Source organism: Micromys minutus (genome assembly GCF_963924665.1).
Source record: "Micromys minutus genome assembly, chromosome: 1".
NCBI lineage: Eukaryota > Metazoa > Chordata > Mammalia > Rodentia > Muridae > Micromys > Micromys minutus.
Window position 1 is genome coordinate 156,079,486 of NC_137969.1, and position 6,548 is coordinate 156,086,033.

Sequence of the window (6,548 nt, forward strand, 5' to 3'; positions counted from 1 at the left end):
AAATACCTGAATTAAGTACATTCAAAAATGCCAAGTACAGAAGAGGGTTCTTAAAACCTTCCCCGAATAAGAGAGTTATCACATCCAAATGAGCAGAAGGCAAAGACCTGTTGTGCTACTAGAAATGTTGGACACCAGAAAACAGAATAGCATTCTTCAATGTGCTAAAAGATAATAACGGCCTATCTAGATTTAGACAGTGAAACTACTCACAAAAATTAACGTCAAATGAAATTTTCCATCAAGCATAAACACAGCACACCTGATTTGGGCTGGCCAGAACTTACAGATAGACAATGATTATAAATGCTTGGGATTTATTCAGTCAATGTGGATGTTTGATATGAGAGAAACTTGCACGCCAGCGTTGACTGCAGCACTGTTCACAATTACGTTATGGAATCAGCTTACACCACAGCAGTGGAGGAACAGATTTTAAACGTGTGTGCATGCACAGTGGATTCTCTCTGTCATAAAGAAGAACAAAATTACACAGTTTGCAGGGAAAGGGGTGCAACTGGAGCTCATAGTAAGCAAAATAAGACAGCTCAGGAAGACCAACATCAAATGATCTTTCTCTTCTATAATTCCTAGTCTTCATAGAGATGCACAAAATCACACATGTAAACATGCCATTAATCTTAGTATTCATAGAGATGCACAAAATCACGGATGGGGAGACAGGAGGAGGAAAGTAAGGAACGGGTGGGGTTATGTGCTCAATGAACAGCGCATAGCATCTGAAAATGTAACAGCACCATGTGCAGTAGATATACACAGTGAAAAAATAACACATGACTGAACCTGACACAATGATCAACTTGTCATTCCATAATAATACAAAGCAGAGAATGCCATGGTCATATCAATAGTGTAGAAAAAAAATCTATTCCTGGTTTCTAAGGATCCCAAGAGGTCTTTATTGCCCGCCAGGAGCAGTTTCCAGCCACACACAGGGTCCTCTGGGTCTCTAACCCACTCTCGGGACCGTGAGATGCAGCCACAGCCCAGTTGTCTTCCCCCAGGGAATCAAGGAACACTCCTGGGGAGGAGGACAGGAGAGGGCCCCTCTTGGCACACATGAGGGAGGGTCACCCCTGAAGGGTAGGGTGGGGTGGAAGGGGCTCCTAAGTGGGGGTGGTGCCAGTAGCAAAGAGTATAATGAGAATGACAGTGATAAGGACAATCACACAGATGGTGACAATCGTCGTCACATTCTTCCACCAGAACTTCCGGGCCACCTTCTGGGACATTGTCTTGAAGTGCTCAGAGGTGGCTTTCAAGTCCTCTCTGTCTTGTTTTGGAGATGGTCCAGGTTCTCCCCTCAGGCCACGATCTGTTCCACATTCTGGGTCATAATGTTCTTGACTCCCTTCACGTCACCCTGCAGGTTCTTAACTTGGTCATTTCCGGCTCTCCCTCTGGCCTCCTCCATGTCTCGGAGCACTTGGATCTCTCAAAGCAGAACCTCACCTAGTCTGTTTCCACCCAAGGCAGACACAGCTTTCCTTCCTGCTTGCTTCTACTTTCTCCAATTTTTTTAAAAAAGACAGTCAACAAATCAGAAATAACAGACAATTTCCTTCAACATGCCTTAGGACCATTATTACCCCCCAACTTGATATGTTGTCATCCTAACCACAGTGAGTAGGCTGGGTTATTGGGAGCTAAGTATGGCAAGAAATGCAAAACTAAAAAATGGTGTAGAAAGTAAGTAGTAAGACATTCCTTGTTCATGTTTGGAGGGTTTGATGCTAAAGTGGCAACATTATCAAAGCAATCTATAGATTCTGTAGGGATGCTGCATAATCCCTATTTGAACCCCAATGACTGTTTTTGCAGAAATGAAAACCCTGTCCTAAAAATGTAAAGGAATCACAAAGGTCCCTCAGGACAGAGAGAGAGAGAGAGAGAGAGAGAGAGAGAGAGAGAGAGAGAACGGTGGAACCGGCATCAGCATCAGAACAGACTGTTAGGGTCATTGGGATCTAACACTGAGAATCATGACCATTCAAGGCAAAAAGAATAAGCTTTAATAAATGGTGCTGAACTTAAATTTAAGAACTAAAATTATGAAACTTTACAAATGAAGGAGGAGGAAGAAGAAGAGGAGGAAGAGGCATGGGGAGATGGTTCAGCAGTTAACAGCACAGACTGCTCTTGCAGAGGACCTGAATTCAGTTCCTAGCTTGTGTCAGATGGCTCACAATAGCTTTCATTCTAGCTCCAGGGCAGTCCTAGCAGCCCTGGCTTTTGCTGGCACCTGTGCTTGTATTCTTACACACAATTGCACACATACAATTACACAAACACACAATTTTAAAAATAATAAAAATAAACTTAAACAAGAGAAAGAATTGTAATGGTTAATCTTATGTCGACTTGGCTAGGCTATGGAACCCAGCTGTTTGGCCATATATTAGTCTAGAACATTTCTTGGATGGTAATTTTTACATATGATTAACATTTAGAATCGGTACACATTAAAGCAGATTGCTCCCCATACTGTGAGTGGGCATCACCCAATCAGCTGAAGGCTGTAAGAGCAAAGACCAGAACTCCCTGAAGAGAAAAGACTTCTTCCACAGGAGTGGAGCACAAAAGGTCCCATTTTCCTAGTCTGCTGCTTCCTGCAAGTTTTGGACAAGTATGATGACACTAACTTTTACCTGAATTTGTCTATGAATTCCAGAGGAGCCATGAGAACCAATTTCTTAGCCTCAGTTTGTGTGTGTGTGTGTGTGTGTGTGTGTGTGTGTGTGTGTGGGTGGGTGAGAAAGAGAGAGAGAGAGAGAGAGAGAGAGAGAGAGAGAGAGAGAGAGAGAGAGAGATCCTTTGTAACTCCATTAACGCTGAGGGTGTCTGTTAAACTAATGAGATGCAAATGCAGATTCAATTCTATTTTTAATTGAGGAATCTGGAACCAATCTTCATTCTAAAATCTAATGAAGACCTGACCAGTCAATATATTTCGAATACATAGATGCAGAAATCCCAAACAAAATATTAGCAAACTGAATCTAATAAATCTAGTGAAAGAGTATTGGGACTAACTTCCGACTGTGTTTATGTGCGTTCTCCTGGGACTCAGTACACAGACTGAACAAGTATGAAAACAGCATATGACCATCAAAACAAAGGCATGGAATATACTTACTATTCAGCACCAATATAGAGAGATTAATTTTTAAATTTTAAAAATTAACTAACACCAATTCTTGCTAAAACTCCCTTGATTTGGTAAAACATTTAAAAAACTACAAAAAAGAACCTGGTGAATTATGTAAAAATGTTCTTGACTTAATGAAAAAGATGACAGATGCCTGCAGCTCCTGAATTTCATACCCAAAGTCGTAATCATGAAAGCAAGGAGAATAAAAGCATAAGGGTTGGGAAAGAAGTAATAAAATAAAGTCAAAGTGATAAACTCTGCAGGGTCCTCTGAGCAGACCAATCTGAAAAGATCTGTTGTGTTTTCGGGTCTCAGCATCATTTAGAAAACAGCATTTATGATGTCTTCCCAGGCCTGGGAATGCAGTTCAGTGGCGAACTGAACTCAACATGAGAACCTCGTGATCTATGGCACAGTTTTAATTAGGAAGAGTTATAATACTCCCTTCACATGGTTTGACACATTCTGCTGCCTGTGTACTTCCTGTGGGTTAAGATTTATCCAGAACTCTTGTAGAAGCACATTTGCCAGCGAAGCAAGGTTGGAAAGTATAACCTTCAAGAGAGATTTACTCTGCTCTTTCTAGACTGGGTAAGGTCTTGGAGGCATGGATCCTTAACTCTCTGAGGACCAAGTCAGCTGCCACAGGAGCTGAAAGCCCTTTGTCTTCCACACTACCCACTTTTTCTTCTGCTTCTGCTGCGAGCTGAAGCTATGCAGAAACACCATCCAAAGCTAAGGACATGCTAGCACTAGGCTCTTATCCTTCCAGAAACACAAGGCCAAATAAACGTCTTCCCTTCATAAATGAGGCGGTCACAAGTACGTGAACATGAATCAGGAGGAAGTTGTGTCTAAGATTTATCAGCATTTGTTTGTTGGTGGGGAGGGAGGCCATATTTCATAGATGATGACAACCATCAGGAAGCACATGATGTCTGGCTCATTTTACTCTGTCTGTCTGTCTATCTATCTATCTATCTATCTATCTATCTATCTATCTATCTATCCATCCATCCATCTACTATCTATCTATCCATCCATCCATTCCCACACCCCCCACAAGTGTCCACCTTCTAACTTCATGTTTTATTTACGTGTTAATAATCCGAAAAGTCCAACCATTGCTGCCCATACATACATGGCTACACAGCATAGGTATTTGATTAACAAAATGTTGGCTGCAGACTCTAGAGCAATGACCCTTTTCTCCAATACACAAGTGGAACAAATAGGAGAGAAGAGAGGGTCCATAGACTAGAGGAGAGTCAGGAAACATGGTACTCAATCTCAACATGTGATACTGAGTCTGGCTAAATAATAATTCATGTCACTGTATGTCTTCTGGAATTTAAACACTAATGTGTATTTGAGGTATTAAGGAACTGTTCACATTTTATTGTTAAATTTTAGGTGTAATAATGATATTTTGATTAATCCATTTTTCTTTTCCTTTTTTTTTTCTCCCTTTGCAGGGTGGAGGAGGCAAGATCTCAAAATATATGTACTAAAATATTTATCATGAACTTATCTGTGGTTTTCTTCAAAGTAATGTAGCAAGGGTTGAAACAGAATGACAGGTCAGTGAGGAGTCATCAGACCACCTTTTCTTCCCTTATATCGAGAATAAGTCACGGGGCCTTCCTTGCACATGCTAGGTACATTACCAATTCTGCATACCTTTGATTTGCCTGAAATTATCCTTAATGAAAATCAAGGAAAATGGACCAGAGGTGTAGCTCAGTGGTAGAGTGCTTTGCCTGGCATAAGCAATGACCTGAATTTGATCCCCTACTAACAAACAGACAGACAGACAGACAGACAGACAGACAGACAGACACAGACACACACACACACACACACACACAGTTATAGCTTTAAAACTCTCTATGTTTAAAACTATTTATTGGGGCCATGTATATTGCTGTCTGTAAGCAGGTGAGGGCAGGTGAAAGACAAGGCTAGAGTCTGTGATTGGACAGCAGAAAAGGGGGGCGGGCTGAGAGTTTTTGAGAAGTGAGAGAGACAGGAGAAATGAGAGGAGGAGGAAGATGGAGAAAGGGAAAGACGACCCAGATCCGTGTGGCTTTAAATAGCCACAGGTAGCTATGAATATCTTATAATGAGGGATTATTATAGGACAATTTGTCTTATCGAGGTGGACAGTTTATATGAATATCAATTGGCTCTGAGCTTATTGTGTGGATGTTTTGTGGAGTGAGAATTTACTGTTATAAATCTGATTGATAAATCACAAGCCTCTAGAGTTGTGATTTTACCGGATTACTGGGAATTGTGACTATAATCACAGGAGGCAGATGGTTGGGAACATGAGCAGAGTCTGCAGCAAGAGAACCTTGAGACGGGACTATCCATGGAGGAAACGAGACCGCTGGGGCCAGAGAGTAGTCAGCGCTAACGTGGCATGGTGCCTTTCCCCTTTTTTATTATTTAACACAGCAGGGCCAACTAGATGGCTCATGGCCGTTGATATTAAGCCTGACTACCTGAGTTCTATCCCTGGGCCCTACACAAACACACTGTGACCCTCCCTCCCTTCTTCCCTCCCTCCCTCCCACTGTCTCCCTCCCTCCCTTCCTCCCTCCCTCCCACTGTCTCCCTCCCTCCCTCCCACTGTCTCCCTCCATTCTCTTTCATTCTCTTCGTCATACACAAAATGTATTAAACACTATCTATTGAAAGTTAAATGTTACTGAATGAAATTAAGAAAATTCGGACAGAGCTAAAGGGATGACTCGGTGGTTATGAGCACATTTTCAGTTGCAGAAGTCTTGAGTCCAGTCCCTAGCACCCATGTCAGGGAGCTCACAATTACAAGTGACTTCAGTTCCAAGGGTTTGACAACCATTTCTGGATTCTGCGGGATGGGGTGTGCACACAGACAGGCAGACAGACAGGCGCACACACACACATAAAATTAATATATTCTGAGAGAAAATCAAAATAAATGAAACAAAGATATTCATGCTTTGAAGAAACATTTCTTAGAATATCAATTATCTTTCATCTGAACTATAAATTCCATGTGAATCTCAGTCAAAATCTTGAAGAAACAATTAGCATGGCACTTCTGATTTCTGGGTGGACTCCAGGTGCAGGGGCGTGCAGCTGGAATCCCTGCGGGCAGCAAGCTGATCCAGAATGGTCAAAAATTTGAGGTCATCCTGGGATACATGGTGACTTCAAAACAAGCTTGAGATGGACACTGCAATTCCATCTCTTTTTTTAATTTTTTAAGGATTTCTTTTATTTTATGGGTATGAGTATTTTCCCTGCATGTGTGTGTGCATGTGTGTGTGATGTATGCATGTGTGTGTGATGTGTGTGTGTGATATGTGTGTATGATGTATGTGTG

At 41.7% G+C, this 6,548-nt stretch overlaps 1 pseudogene across 1 annotated transcript; it reads right to left on the reverse strand.

Moving 5' to 3' along the window:
* Nucleotides 1-1,127: 1,127 nt before the first annotated feature.
* LOC308426214 (vesicle-associated membrane protein 8-like) lies at nt 1,128-1,435 on the reverse strand (annotated as a pseudogene). Its single transcript has one exon. The product of its transcript is annotated as a vesicle-associated membrane protein 8-like (transcript).
* Nucleotides 1,436-6,548: the final 5,113 nt, after the last annotated feature.